Source organism: Giraffa tippelskirchi, chromosome 9 (assembly GCF_054371585.1).
Source record: "Giraffa tippelskirchi isolate mGirTip1 chromosome 9, T2T-mGirTip1v1.2.pri, whole genome shotgun sequence".
Classification (NCBI taxonomy): Eukaryota; Metazoa; Chordata; class Mammalia; order Artiodactyla; family Giraffidae; genus Giraffa; species Giraffa tippelskirchi.
This window is the reverse complement of record NC_137283.1, coordinates 127,197,870-127,214,271: the sequence shown is the minus strand read 5'-3', so window position 1 is coordinate 127,214,271 and position 16,402 is coordinate 127,197,870. Positions and strand designations below refer to the sequence as shown.

The following is a 16,402-nucleotide window of genomic DNA, read 5'->3' as shown; positions in this document are numbered from 1 at the left end:
AAATGTCTTAAAAAGGCAAATATTGTCTGCCTTAGTATTAAAAAAAAAGGTTTGAGTCTCACAGATGCCCTTGAAAGAAGCTTATTAAACTTCAGGATCCCTGGACACATTTTGAGATCTGTTAGTTTAGAACAATCCCTAATCTGTCAAGTGTTGAGAAGGAATCTGATATTTAATAAGTACCCTATAGACACTTTTAGACACCAGAAGCTTCCCTGATAGCTCAGATGGTAAAGAATCTGCCTGTAATGCGGGAGACCTGGGTTCGATCCCTGGGTTGGGAAGATCTCCTGGAGAAGGGAATGGCTACCCACTCCAGTATTCTGGCCTACAGAATTCCATGGTCAGAGCAGCCTGGCAGGCTAGAGTCCATGGGGTCTCAAAAAGTCAGACACAACGGAAAGACTTTTACTCTTTCACTTATAGACACTGTGTTATGGACCAATGTCCTCCACCAATTCCTAAGGTGAAGTTCCAACTCCCAAAATGTAGCTGTATTTAGAGATAAGGTTTTTAAAGGTAATTAAGCTAAAATGCTTTTCAGGAGGCATTAGTGGTAAAGAACCTCCTGCCGATATAGGAGACATAAGAGATGTGAGTTCGATCCCTGGGTTGGGAAGATACCCTGGAGGAGGGCAAGGCAACCAACCCACTCCAGTATTCTTGCCTGGAGAATCTCGTGGACAGAGGAGCCTGGTAGGCTACAGTACATGGGGTTGCAAAGAGTCAGACATGACTGAAGCGAGTTAGCATACATATGTAAGTTAAAATGAGGCCATTAAGGTGGGGGCCCTAATCCAATATGACTTACTGTTGTCGTTTTGTTGCTAAGTCATGTCCGACTCTATTGTGACCCCATGGACTCTAGGCAAGAATACTGGAGTGAGTTGCCATTTCCTTCTCCAGGGGATCTTTGCAACCCAGGGATCAAACCCATGTCTCCTGATTGGCATGTGGATTCTTTAACACTGAGCCACCAGGGAAGCCCCTTAATCAATAACGCTAGCGTCCTTCTAAGAGGAGGAAGAGACCATGGTGATCCACCTGTGCCCAGGGGAATGACTTTGTCATGGGGCAGCAAGAGGACAGCCATCTGCAGACCAAAAAGAGAGGTCTCAGAAGAATCTGACCCTGTTAACACCTTGTTCGTGGACTTCCCACCTCTGGAAACTTAAGTGTTCTATTGTTCAAGCCACCCAGTCTGTGGATTTTTGTTATGGCAGTCCTGGAAAACTAATATGCCTTGTCATTTAGTCACCATACAATCTTCAATGTATATATTGTCATTCTCATTTTATGGAGAAGGCAGCAGAGGCTCAGAGAAGATGGGTAATTTCCCCAAGCACCAGCAGTTAATAGAGAAATGAGCCAAACTGAATCCAGATGTGACCATAAAGTCAGTGGTCATAGAGCCAGTGCATGAGTGAATCTGTGAAGGCTCTGGGTCCCGGGTTCTGTCTATGACAGTGGGCTGCCCTGTAACAGTGAGGGTGTTATTTCCTATTGATCCTATCAAACAAGAAACCTGAATTGTAATACACAATTTCTATTACTAGTGCAATGTCAATATTGCCCAAATGGTGACTACAGCCACAAAGCTAAAAGATGCTTACTCTTTGGAAGAAAAGCTATGACAAACCTAGACAGTGTATTAAAAAGCAGAGACATTACTTTGCTGACAAAGATCGTTATAGTCAAACCTATGGTTTTTCTGGTAGTCATGTATGGATGTGAGAGTTGGACCATAAAGAAGGCTGAATGCCAAAGAATAGATGCTTTTGAGCTGTGGTATTGGAGAAGGCTCTTGAGAGTCCCTGGGACTGCAAGGAGATCAAACCAGCCAATCCTAAAGGAAATCAATCCTGAATATTCATTAGAAGGGCTGATGATGAAGCTGAAGCTCCAATACTTTGGCCACATGATGCAAAGAGCCAACTCATTTGAAAAGGCCCTGATGCTGGGAAAGGTTGAGGGCAGGAGGAGGAGGGAACAACAGAGGATGAGATGGTTAGATGGCATTACTGACTCGATGTACTTGAGTTTGAGTAAGCTCCAGGAGATGGTGAGGACAAGGAAGCCTGGTGTGCTGCAGTCCATGGGGTCGCAAAGAGTTGGACATGACTGAGTGTCTGAACAAAATGAGTTTGCAAAAATTTTCTTTGCTCTATGGAAACTGTTGTTTTTATTTATTTATTTATTTACTGTATAACTTTACTCATATTTTGAATGCAACACAGTAGCTTTTTTAAATCATTGTCATAAATAGATAGAGACTAATGTGACTCAAACACAGGCTCTTACTACAACTAAGAACTGCAAAACCAACCACAACCTACTTCCTCTAAGAAATGTGTCTGTAGGAGCTAATACTGACAACCCAAAGAAATAAACGACCTAACACTTCCTCCTTGAAACTGTGACCTCTTTCTGCCTTTTCCTGTAATGTACTATTGACTGGAGATTTGGAAGGGATGCTGGTTCAGTTGCCTGGTGTCTAGGGGAGGATGACTTCTCTCCCCAACTTGGTGTCTCTGTTGACCCCTCAGGAGGTATGGCTGAAAATTCAGCATCAAATGGCTTTTAGCACTTAGGTTTCATCCTAGAATCTCCCTCAAGCCTAGCAGTAATGAAGCAATTGTGTGTCCCGCCATAATAAATCTGAGTCAAAGTAAAGCCAATGCTCCCTACTTTTCAGTGAGCGCAGAGTGCACTGAGGTTTAGATGGATGAGAAAGCTTTTGTGCAGTGCCCTAATCGGAGGAAGACTGGAAGCTCAGTCCCCTGTCAGAGAGCATCTCTAAACACTTTCCCTGTGCTTACTGCCATTTGCATTAGAATTTTGATTGCCAAGGATTTTAAGATTTGTCTGTGAATTTCTAATCCTTTCTTTCAAAGTTGCTGCTTCAGTTAATGTCTTATTTCTTATGCATTTTGAATTAACTCAACAGCTGTTAAAGGAAAAAAGATATGTGCACACCTACAAGTACCAAGTCTAAATTAAGGTAAAATGAATGTGCACACCTACTAAGTATTAAGTCTAAGTCAGGTAAGTAAGTACCCCTACATTAGACTCCAGAGGTCTTAGAAAAAAACAGGACATGAGCTTTTGCTCTCAAAGAATTTCTATTTTTTGTTCAAGATTTTTTTTGTTGTGGACCATTTTTAAAGTCTTTATTGAATTTGTTACAATACTGTTTCCACTTTATGTTTTGCTTCTTTTGGCCATGAGGCATGTGGGATCTTAGCTCCCCAACCAGGAACTGAACCTGCATTCCCTGCCTTGGAAGGCGATGCCTTAACCACCGAACACCAGGGAAGTCCCCATCTTTATTGTTATTTTTAAGGTTCTTTAAATTCAGAATACCATTGCATTTCCTTATTGTTCTATTTTATACTATTTATAGGTATAAGTATGTATGTATATACATATGTATTTATGTATTTATATGCTTATTGTCCATTTCCCCAACCAAAGTGAAGCTCCATGAAGGCATGGATCTAGTTGCTTTGCTCACCACTGTGTTACCAGACATGAAATAGTGCCTGACACCATGTAGACATCCATAAAAAATGAGTAATCTACAGTTAACACCACTGGTACAGTGCACTGAATAGGTCTGAGAAGATTACATCTTTTTTCCTCTAAGGCCACTAGTTTAATGACTGAGTTGAAAAGAATGGACACAAGCTCACCTGTATTTTTTAATTTTCTTAGAAGAGATTTTGGAATATCTGTTGAAACCCATCTAAAGCTGCAAAGGTTTAATAGTTGGAACAATTTCCACAAATTCTCATTAGAGTAAATGCTTTCCCAACAATACTTCTGACTTAGTTTATTTGGGTTGCTCCTACAGAATACCACAGACTGGGTGGCTTAAACAACAAATATTTATTTCTCATAGTTCTGGAGGTTTGAAGTCCAAGATTAATGTGTCTGCAGATTCTGAGTCAGCCAAGAACCCACTTCCTGGTTCACAGTTTCTTTTTATTTTTCTAATAGCATCTTCTTTTAAACTTTTAATTTTGTATTGATGTATAGCTAATTCATAATGTTGCAATAGTTTCAGGTGAACAGTAAAGGGACTTAGGCAAATATACACATGTATCCATTTTTCTACCGAGTTCTCATGGTGGAAGGAGCAAAAGAGCTCTCTGGGGCCTCTTTTCAGTTCAGTTCAGTTCAGTTAGTGTCCGACTCCTTGCGAACACATGAATCCCAGAACGCCAGGCCTCCCTGTCCATCACCAACTCCCGGAGTTTACCCAAACCCATGTCCATCGAGTCAGTGATGCCATCCAACCATCTCATCCTCTGTCGTCCCCTTCTCCTCCTGCCCCCAATCCTTCCCATCATTAGGGTCTTTTCCAATGAGTCAACTCTTCACATGAGGTGGCCAAAGTATTGGAGTTTCAGCTTCAACATCAGTCCTTCCAATGAACACTCAGGACTGATTTCCTTTAGGATGGACTGGTTGGATCTCCTTGCAGTCCAAGGGACTCTCAAGAGTCTTCTCCGACACCACAGTTCAAAAGCAACAATTCTTCAGTGCTCAGCTTTCTTCACCGTCCAACTCTCACATCCATACATGACCACTGGATAAACCATAGCTTTGACTAGATGGACCTTTGTTGGCAAAGTAATGTCTCTCCTTTTAAATATGCTATCTAGGTTGGTCATAACCTTCCTTCCAAGGAGTAAGTGTCTTTTAATTTCATGGCTGCAATCACCATCAGCAGTGATTTTGGAGCCCAAAACAATAAAGTCTGACACTGTTTCCCCATCTATTTCCCATGAAGTGATGGGACCAGATGCCATGATCTTAGTTTTCTGAATGTTGAGCTTTAAGCCAACTTTTTCACTCTCCTCTTTCACTTTCATCGAGAGGCCCTTTAGTTCTTCTTCACTTTTTGCCATAAGGGTGGTGTCATCTGCATATCTGAGGTTATTGATATTTCTCCCAGCAATCTTGATTCTAACTTGTGTTTCTTCCAGCCCAGCATTTCTCATGATGTACTCTGCATATAAGTTAAATAAGCAGGGTGACAATATACAGCCTTGATGTACTCCTTTTCCTATTTGGAACCAGCCAGTTGTTCCATGTCCAGTTCTAACTGTTGCTTCCTGGCCTGCATCCAGGTTTCTCAAGAGACAGGTCAGATGGTCTGGTATTCCCATCTCTTTCAGAATTTTCCACAGTTTATTGTGATTCACACAGTCAAAGCCTTTGGCATAATCAATAAAGCAGAAACAGACGTTTTTCTGGAACTCTCTTGCTTTTTTGATGATCCAGAGGATGTTGGCCATTTGATCTCTGGTTCCTCTGCCTTTTCTAAAGCCAGCTTGAACATCTGGAAGTTCATGGTTCACGTATTGCTGAAGCCTAGCTTGGAGAATTTTGAGCATTACTTTACTAGTGTGTGAGATGAGTGCAATTGTGTGGTAGTTTGAGCATTCTTTGGCATTGCCTTTCTTTGGGATTGGAATGAAAACTGACCTTTTCTAGTCCTGTGGCCACTGCTAAGTTTTCCAGATTTGCTGGCATATCAAGTGCAACATTTTTACAGCATCATCTTTGAGGATTTGACATAGCTCAACTGGAATTCCATCACCTCCACTAGCTTTGTTCGTAGTGATGCTTTCTAAGGCCCACTTGACTTCACATTCCAGGATGTATGGCTCTAGGTGAGTGTGAGTGATCACATCATCATGATTATCTGGGTCGTGGAGATCTTTTTTGTACAGTGCTTCTGTGTATTCTTGCCACCTCTTCTTAATATCTTCTGCTTCTGTTAGGTCCATATCATTTCTGTCCTTTATTGAGCCCATCTTTGCATGAATGTTCCCTTGGTATCTCTAATTTTCCTGAGAGATCTATAGTCTTTCCCATTCTATTGTTTTCCTCTATTTCTTTGCACTGATCGCTGAGGAAGGCTTTCTTATATATAGTTGCATTTTATTAACTATGCCCTTTTCTTAGACTGTTAAAGGTGTTCAATGTTGATAAGAGGCACTCAAAGAAACTTTTTTCAGGCCTCTGAATAGAAGATGCTTCCATAGCATGCCATATAAAAATTTACCCAAGTTTCAGGGTTGACAGATGGTGCTGTTCTGCAATATAAACAGCAATGTCCTCATGAGACTATTGATTTTGTTTGTGAAATATAAATCCCTAAACAGTGACTGATGGGCTGGTGAGAAGTGCTTCTTTAATAATTCAATAATTTCATTAAAAGATCTGGTCCTAAGTGAAACAAGAATGTGGGTGACAGGCCTGACCATGGACTGCATGTAAGTCTTATATAAAAAACAAGACCATGGTTTCCTTTGTTCATGTTTATCTATGTTGTTTGCTTCAAGATAAAGTCTTCTGGTGTATGAACTCCAAGAAATAGCACAAATGACATCAGTTCTTCAATGTGTCTCAGAGAAGTCATTTTAAGCTCAATCTGTCCAATTTCAAGGCAATGGCTTGGTTCACTTGCTTACTAGGTAGACTCAAACATTGATCTATTCTGCCTGCTGCAATTTAGCTTTCTTTTTTCTTAGCTGGCTCTCATTTCAATAGAGAATGGACTGCTTGTTGGAAGTAGAAGCAAAGATTATTCCAACACAGAACTGCATTACAGCCAAGATGACATATTGTCTTCCTTTGATGTGCCAGAAGCAACACCAACAGAAACTCTAGGAAACAAGTTAAAAACTTGTAACTAAAGAGCTTCTTGATGAGAGTGAAAGAGGAGAGTGAAAAAGCTGGTTTAAAACTCAACATTCAGAAAACAAAGATCATAGCATTCGGTCCCATCACTTCATGGCAAACATATGCAGAAAAAGTGGAAACAGTGGCAGATTTTCTTTTCTTGGGCTCCAAAATCACTGCAGACAGTGACTGCAGCCACGAAATTAAAACACACTTGCTCCTTGGAAGAAAAGCTATGACAAACCTAGACAGCATATTAAAAAGCAGAGAGATTACTTTGTCAACAAAGGTCCATAATAGTCAAAGTTATGGTTTTTCCAGTAGTCATGTAAGGATGTGTGATTTGGACCATAAAGAAAGCTGAGCATTGAAGAACTGATGTTTTCAAACTGCGGTGCTGAAGAAGACTCTTGAGAATCTCTTGGACAGCAAGGAGATCCAAGAAGTCAATCCTAAAGCAAATCAACCCTGAATATTCACTGGAAGGACCACAGGTAGTCCTGTGGCTACCTGATGTGTAGATCTGACTCACTGGAAAAGACCCTGATGCTGAGAAAGATTGAGTGTGGGAGGAGAAGGGAGAAACAGAGGATGACATGGTTAGATGGCATCACTGACTCAATGGACATGAGTTTGAGCAAACTCCAGGAGATAGTGAAGGAGAGGGTGCGATGCAGTCCAAGGGGCCGCAAAGAGTCGGACACAACTTAAACTGAACAACAACAACAAAATTATGGCAAATCCTGGAGACACAACTAACACTAACCCTAGTGTACCTTCCTGCATTTTTATATTTCTTATCCAAGCAAGACAAAGTCCTGTAGAATCAAATTGATTTATTTTACCTTGATTTACTTCAGAAGAGATTTAAGCAAATCCATGTATTATGCTTTTTACATATATTTACAATATTTATATATTTACAGAGTAGTTATATACCTATGTTTTGCACACTTTGTTGTCTTCTTAGGGACTCCTAGGTCATCAAACAGATTTAATACCTCTTAAAGTAACACAATTTAGGGTCACAGAGTAAACACATGTACAATTTATTCTTTTTGGTAGATCTCAGAAAAAAATTTTTTTGATATGCTAGTGAACTCTAATGGGCAAGTAGCTATTGATTAAATAAATAACCCATGAGACTGAGCAGTAAAATGTCAACACAAGTCAGTCTACTAACACTGTTGAAAAATGGTAATTAATTTATGGTCTTTAGCAGTAGCATAGATATTTGTATTTCATTTTGTAGATATTTATGTCAGCTTATACCAAATTAATTAAATTAAACCACCAATTATGTAGTAAATCTCTACAGTTCACACAGTGCTGGACTAAAAATTAGGAATAAAACAAAAAAGTGGAAGACACGCTTAGATTCTCAGAGAAAATATAGTGTAGTTTGGAGAGGTAAGACATAAGTAAATTTGAAGTATAGCAGCTGTATGTGTCAACATATAGGAATGTTGTAAGGTATCAGATCATCAGTTATTTACCATTTTTATCAGCATCCAACATGACTTACTATCATTTGTTGAGGAATACTAGGTAAGGAAAAATAGTGCTAGAATAAGGCCTGGGGATAACAAGAATGTGTAAATTCTGGCCTCTACACAGTAAACCAATGATTTAACCTGGTAGATTGGTTGCTAAATGAAATCTTTGCCAAAGCAGAAAGTCCCTTGAATAGGAAAGGGAAAGAGAGAGGGAGAGAGAACTGAGGACTAGGATGTTCTGACAAGTTTTATGGAGGAGGAGAACTCAAACTTGAAGTACAGGTAGCATATGGCTAAACAAAGGATGGGGAGGTGATGACTCAAGTGGGGATGAAGCTAGCTGGAGCTAGCATCCTCACAGGGCATTGAGGGTGAGTCTGGAGAAGAGATTCATGTAACTGGGACCATATTGTATAGATTCTGAGGGCTGAAGAGCCTGGACTCAGCTGTCCTGGGGAGAGTAACAGCTGATCAGGAAGACAGATCAGACAGAAGAGCAACACGTGGACTAGGGTAGGGTGCAGAGGTGTGGGGAAGTAAGACTGGTGGGAGGCCCTCGTGAGGGGCTAAGACACCAGCATGCCTCCCTGGACTACATCACAGACTTCATCAGGGACAGGACAGCACCTTGCTTTTTCTTTGCTTCCTTGTTGCTTTTCCTGAATACATGCAGTCCATAACGTTTGTATGCTTAGTTGCTCAGGCGTGTCCAACTCTCTGCGATTTCATGGGCTATAGCCCTCCAGGTTCCTCTGTCCGTGGAATTCTCTAGAAAAGAATATTGGAGTGGGTAGCCATTTCCTTCTCCAGGAGATCTTTCAAATCTAGGGGTTGAACCCAGGTCTCCTGCATTGCGGGTGGATTCTTTATTCTCTGAGCCACCAGGGAAGCCCCCATAATGTATAAAGCAGCATAATAATCCCTGTAGGACCACTAACTTATGAGCCATCTAAAGACAGGTGCTGTCCTTTGCCACTGATAGCTGTATCTGACCTCTTGGAACAAGAGTGCCTTGTGAATAAGACAAGTTAGAGAAACCTAAGGAGGTTCGTTCAGAGGTCATTTGCTGGTCAGCTGATAAACTCTGTGACTATTGAGCCTAGTCACAAGCAATCATTATTGAATTACCTGCTAATAACAACTGGGGGGGAGAACAAAATGAGCAGTCTAAGCATAATACAAACGCAAATTACTAGCTTCCTGGAGAGCCCAATAAAGAAAACTTAGGTTTTAATTAAACTGTGACCAAGTTAATTGAAAGTTACTGTATTGTGTGACAGATAATTATCAACTACAACAGTATTTATTTTGCTGCAGTATCTTGACTTTATCTCCTTTTCCTTTTCTGAAAATGTACCAGTCCTTTTAGCCTTTTAGTTAACAGTCCCTAGGCCAAAAAATGATGTTAGCAGAGTATATTAAACATTCATTTAATTCAAGCACAATCAGGGAAGCTTGGATTTTTCCTTTTTCTCAATTTTAAATTCTCGAGAGAAGTTTTACTGTGGCACATCTATTTTATTCCCATGAGTTTTCTTTCTTTCTTTCTTTTTTATAAAATGTGGTAATAATGGTAACTAATGATAGTAACAATAATAATGAGAGCTGTCATTTCTCTCCTTCATCTCAGGATCATTTTGTGCTGAGTGTTCACAACTGAGTCATAACTGTCTATGTTAAAGGATTGTTCCTGGGTTTTATCTTGTTCAGCAAATAAAGAAGCCTTTTAATTCAATTGGGTTCTTGGCTGATTTGTCTCTCAGTGTGATTAATCAATGGGAACTAGGGGCCCAATTCACATTTTCACTTAAGTCGATAGTAATATTGAGTGCAGGTGTGGTTGTTGAGAAGGGGGCATTAAAAAGGGGTCACTGATTTAAGATCATTTCTTCCTGATTTTGTCCCTTAACTTTATTTTTCCCAGCAAGCTTTCTGGTAACTGATTCTCCTGACTGTGAAAGCCTACAGGGAGCAGAGAGGTAGGTAGCAATTTCTTTTTAGTAGACAATTCCCATTAATTTCGTTATTTCTCATCAACTGTTGATGTACACTCAAAGGTGATCTAAGTAAAGGTAAATGATCAGCAATTTGTTTCACTTCATATCCAATACTTCTTCAAAAGCACTTGTGATCAGTATCTAACAGAAGCTTAACAGACATCTCAAGTGGGAAGAAAATGTGGGGACTATGCTGTTTACCCCCTAGTCCCTCCTCCCATCCCTATCTAACATTAGACATGATGGTCCCTTCTCTCCTTCAGGGTGTCCAAGCTGGAAGATCCTGCGATAGCCTCTAGGAAATCTATTTCGACACTAATATCCCTCATGGGCAAGAGAAGTCATTTGGTTTATATGTAATCTGGTTCCTCCTCCTCATGTTGAAAGCCCTTAATGACCCCATGTATTCCCTTAGCAGGACTGAGGGTATTCTGTCAAGATGCCATGATGGATGATACACTGGGTGACCTTCTGGGACTTTTCTCAGGGCAGAGAAAGTAGAATGAACGGATGGCAGGAGGCAGAGGAATACTCAATTTGCCACGGCTGCAAAGGGAGGAAGGTTCAGGGAGGAGATGCTGAGTGGGACTCCGCCCTCCGGCTGCGCTCCTGCTTTCCCCTTCAAGTCCCCATGCCCCTCCCTCCGGGGAAGCGGTGGCATTGGGATTGGGGGCAGTGCCCTTAGCAAGGGACGGTATCCTCCACTTTGAAATCTTAACAGAAGGAGAATCCTTTAGGGAAAGAAGGAAAATCTTTCTCTTCCTCTGTGCTTAGGAGTCACTGTTTTCAGGACTGACCTCATTCTTATACATTGCCTGGGGTGCCTCCCCAGAGGCAGACATGATACAAATTAGAGTACGTTTCGTGTTAAATAACTTGTGGGTATTTTTTCCTCATTTTAGTGTTTGCCAGCAAAAGTTAAAAAAAAAATGGCACTCACTAGATTTAAAGGAACTCGTAAGAAGCTGTGACAACTGAGTCAAGTCCTGGCTCACTTGAAAAGTGCAGGGCAGATTCTCTTCACTGGAAAGGAGCCTCACCAAAGCCACCCGATTATAAAGGCTACTTTTCTTTTGCCCAGAAGCGACCTCAGAATAGCCAGAGCCCAGTTTGGATTTGCAGCATATGCATTTGCAACAAACAGCACCACTGTCAAATCATGAAACTGTATTTTAAATTATAAAGTGGTTCAACTTCCATGTCTGTGCTATCCTATACTGCTGTTCTTATCTGTGAGGAGCCCTAACTACAGTGTACTGTGTGTTCTGTCTTCCCTTCTAGGCTGAAAGCCAGTTCAGGCCAGTCCTCAGGACCCCCTAGCACCTGACAGGTTGTGTGAAAATGATGAGGCACCGATTAAACAATTGAGGAAGGGATAAACAGAGAAACTGCTTCTTTCTAGTAGGTTTACCTAGAAAGACTAGTTGATCTTTGAGTTAAATTTTTTTTTTTTCCTTTAAGGTGTCTTTATTTAGGCTACATGGGGTGGCTTACGGGATCTTAGTTCCCCTGAGTGAGTGATAGTCGTTCAGACATGTCCGACTCTTTGCGACCCCATGGACAGTAGCCTGCCAGGCTCCTCTGTTCATAGGATTTCCCAGGCAGGAATACTGGAGTGGGTTGCCATTTCCTTCTCCAGGGGATCTTCCTGATGCAGGGATAGTACACAGGTCTCATGCATTCCAGGTGGATTCTTTACCAGTGAACCACCGGGGAAGACTTTATTTCCCCTACCAGGGATCAAACTCATGTCCACTGCAGTGGAAATGCAGAACTTTAATCACTGAACCACCATGGAAATCCCTAGTTGGGCCTTCTTTTAAGAGTTTTACTCTTGTAGTTCCTTGGAGAAAAAAAGAAAAAGGTATAGGTTTCATTGAAGACTACTTCTAATGATGGCCAGAGCAATTTCTGGACTGAAAAAGGCAAGAAGGCAGGATGAGAAATATCCCATAAGGAAAAGAATATAATGAACCCTTCTGGGTTTTCAGGAGCTTTTTTACAGATTGGTTTCTGTTGGGTGCTTATGAGCCAGTGTTTGGGTGGGTTGCTGAGTGGGTCCAGAAAAAAAGCTCATTTCACTGCTTAGTGTGCAGGAAGCTAGGGATGTGACGTACAAAGTCAAACTGAGGGGAAAATGCAAATGATAATCGCGTTTCCTTGAATACATTCTATAAGCTCTTCATTTCTCTGGCCAGCTTAGACGTATGGCAGTTTTCTCTCTGGACCAATATGTCATTTATTTTAGTTCTACTAAGTCACACACCGCTGGAAAGTGATTGGTATTCTTACCAACTGAGAACCATCTGCTCTTTACTAGACAACAGCGATTCTGTTCCATCTCTCTCCACCTCCTGCTTCTTTCCGTTTTCTCATGTATTTTCAATAGTATGCATTCTTTTCTCTGTAAATAGGAGACAGTGAACGCCAGAGAAATTATCCCTTTGGATACATTTTTTTTTCTCAGGCATTGGAATTTTAAATTGTTGTTTGTTCCCTTTCAGAGTTTTGATCGTCTATATGTAAAATAACATGCTTATCTGTAACATTGGAAGAGGCAAATGCAGTCTTCTGGAAAGCCTCTCTCTATTCCTTAGATAAACCATGAGTCACTTTTTAGCTGCTGACCATTTTATGTCATAATATTTTCCTTATTCCTCAAAAAATCAGGTTAAAAAATGGTAAATAGTTTCCAGAGAAGGTGACTGGTAACAGATGAGGGAAACAAAACAGTTTTAATGTAAACTTACTCTCCCCTCTGCTCTGAGACCCCAAAGAAAGACTTTGCAGCCAAGTTCTAGGCATTTTCAATTACAACTTTGTAACATTTCAGTTACAACTTCACTCCTGGTCTGCTGGTGTTTACTTGGCGCTTGTGGCTTTGACACCCATGTTCAAGTTTCATTTCTCATTTATTTGCCCATAAATGAGACATAAATGAGGTTTACAGGAAACTGTGCAGGACTTAAAGTAATGGGGTATGGGTTTGAGTGCAACTCCATGGCCAGTTGCAAACATCTGTGAACTTGTTTCTGCATCCATAAGATGCAACTGATACCTGTACAGCAAAGGTGTTAGGAAGATTAGCTAGGACAATGTATGGGATACTTTGAAATCAGCTGCTCTTCAATAAATGTCAGTTGAAATTTAATCTGCAGTTATTAAAGCGAAGACGATAAATGAGATCATAATCTGGATAATTCATCCTCGTGCATCAATTATTTGGATTCTTTGCATAAAAAAAAAATCTCAGGATTCAATTATCTATATAACGATTCAATTCTGCTTTGTACCTTCTAAACAACCTTAAAATTTAACAGACAATCACATTCTTTCTGTAGTTAATTAATTGCAGAGAAAAAAGGATTAATGAATTGCTTTTCCCAATTCATCCAAAGATTTTTTTTTTAATGACACCATTAGAAGAGTCAGAATCTAAAGTAACATGTCAGCCCCACATCAAAATAAACCTGCTATTATTATCCAAAATTCTCTGGGCTTATTAAGATGTTAAGAATTTAATTAGTAGAATTTCCGTTCTACTAATCACCTCTCACTCTATTTGTAGTGACCAGAGCATAAAACCATTGTTAAAACCATCTATTAATCAATTTGCTCTTCTACTTTTTGGTAATTGAGTGTCCCAGCTAAAACAGTATATCAACTTTAACCCTTTTCTATTCAATTAAAGCTTTCCTTTTCCTAGCCAGGACCATTTATGCCATTTTGAATTAAGACTGTTCATGCTTAGAATGTTAATCATTAAAATAATTTTTAAAAATTTTGAATAGCAGCCTTTAGTTTCCACACTCTTTAAAGTCCTTATGCCCTAATAATTCTTGGAATCATCTAAGACCCTCTGTAATCATATAATTGAGCATTTTAATTTTGATATATAGATTTCCTATTAACTTATTAATGACATAAACATAAATTATAAAATACCCTCCTCCCCTCCCAATACCCGTAATACCCATAATACATCACCAATATTCTTGGCCTTCAAACAAGCTCCCCTTTGGCCTAATTTCATTACTTCATCAATTTTAGCTATTGTGATTCATTGAATCAATAAAGTGTCATATAGTTGCTGTCAAATTTCCTTTTAAAATGGCATCTTTTATATAAAAAATTTTATATTTTATAATATAAATATATTTATATTATAAAATATATTTATATTTAAAATATCTTTTATATCTTTGCTTTTTCCCACGCTTATTATAAGTATCTCTTGAGGTTTAATATCGTAGTCTTTTGGAGACCCAGTAGAAAAAAATAAAAACGCTCAAATGAGGTAATTGGAAAAGTTTCAATAAATGAACTCATAAAAAAGTGTGGGCAGGCTTGAAGGAGATAAAAAGGTATGGGAATGCATTGCAGAGCTAGCCACGATGGGGAGCCATTACCGCGGTAGGCAGGAAAGGGCAAGGGGAGGAAGCAATCACTGGAACCCGAAGACAGTAACTGTGCCTAGGAGACAGGACTGACTGATAAGATCTAGGTCTTCGTTGGAGACACGGTCAGTTCAAGTTTGGAGACACGGTCAGTTCAAGGTGACCCTGCAGTGAGGCGTTGAGGGAGTATATACCCTAAGGCCATTCCCCCCTGCCCCCTTTGTCCTTCCAGTTCCTACCGGGTGTCCCCCCACTGACCAAGCGCAACCAGAAGCTAGAGGCCAAGAGTGCCTTTCGGTGAAACTTGTACAAGTCAGCCTCTGTGGCACAAAGTGAACCACAGAGGGGTAGAGCATGACCCTGAAGGGGCTGAGGGTCAATACCAGGTACAGGTACGAAACACTTAGGTCTCAAACACTCTTTGCTTGGGATCCTTTCAAATCTATTCATTTTAATGGAAAAAGCATTGATGGTCTACTAGATGAATGCCACTCTAGTGGGTTCTGAGGGTATAAAGATAATCAGAAGGACTTCCCTGGTGGTCCCTTGGTTAAGAATCTTCCTTTTCAATGTAGGGGACATGGGTTTGATCCCTGGTCAGGGAACTAAGATTCCACATGCCTTGGGGCAACTAAGCCTGTGCACCACAAGGAAGACCCAGTGTAGCCATTAAAAAAAAAGAAAAAAGATGATTAGGGCTGGACAAAGGTGAGACAAGGAAGGCACCTGGGGTCATGTGCATGAACTTGAATGAGTATCTCCTTAGATTTTGCACTGGAGGTGTTTTAATCTAGTCTAAGCCCTGCAGATAAGACTCCATCCCTGCCTTCAGAAATTTTTCAGTCTAGTCAAACACAAATAAAAAGAATTATTACACAACAGGTTCAACTCCAAGAGCCGTGCTTAAAAGATAAGAAGTAATATTATGAAAGCTAAGATGCCTAGACACTAAAATCTCAATTCCAGGGATCTGGAATGGTTCTTCTGAAGGCAGGTCGTCTAAGCTGGGTCTTGAAAGACAAGTAAGATTGTGAGAGATTTATTTGGTCAACTTGTATTTACTGAATTTCTATTATGTGCTAAGTGGTGCTAAGTGCTATTTAAAATGGTAGCGGAAGAGCAGAAACCAAGCAGAGAAGGTTACTGTTCTCATGGAACTTATGTTCTGGTGGGAACAAAAAACTCCAAGAAAGTAAACAAGTAAGAGCGTATCGAGAAGAGAGAGGCACTGGATATTCAGAGGCAATTCTCCACAGGTGTTCTGCATGTTCTGCATTTCTTATGAGCAGAGGTGTATCTGCCCTCCTGTTCTGAACTGTCTTTTCAGGTTTGTACAGCAAACCACCTCAGAGGACAGAGTGCCCTCCTGTGGAGCAGAGGAGATTTGTTTACTGTCCAGTACAAAAGCTCAGGGTTCTTCAGTTCTAACAGCACCCAGTGTGTGCACATGGCATTCACTGGGCCCCTCCACAAAGCTCCCGCTAGATGAGAGAGGCAAGGAGAAGTGACACAAGCATGGAGCTCATGCCATTTGCTGTGCTGAGAGTACAGTATTCCCTTCTTATCTAACGTTTCACTTTCCATGAGTTCAGTTGCGTGCATGTGTATGTACTAAATCACTTCAGTCCTGTCTGATTTTTTGCCATTCTATGGACTGGAGCCCTCCAGGCACCTCTGTTCATGGGATTCTCTAAACAAGAATACTGGAGTGAGTTGCCATGTCCTCCTCCAGGAGACCTTCCTGACTCAGGGATTGAACCTGGGTCTCTTATGTCTCTTGCATTGACAGGTGGGTTCTTTACCACTTGTGCCACCT

At 40.5% G+C, this 16,402-nt stretch overlaps 1 long non-coding RNA gene across 1 annotated transcript in view; it reads right to left on the bottom strand.

The window, feature by feature from the left end:
* LOC145520997 (uncharacterized) overlaps nt 1–16,402 on the bottom strand; it is a 66,770-nt gene that overhangs the window by 21,889 nt on the left and 28,479 nt on the right. Inside the window, exons 2-3 of the long non-coding RNA XR_014064974.1 lie at nt 12,482–12,593; nt 8,820–8,960 (exon numbers count right to left, since the gene is read on the bottom strand). This is a non-coding gene — a long non-coding RNA (uncharacterized LOC145520997). The remainder of the gene's footprint in view (nt 1–8,819; nt 8,961–12,481; nt 12,594–16,402) is intronic.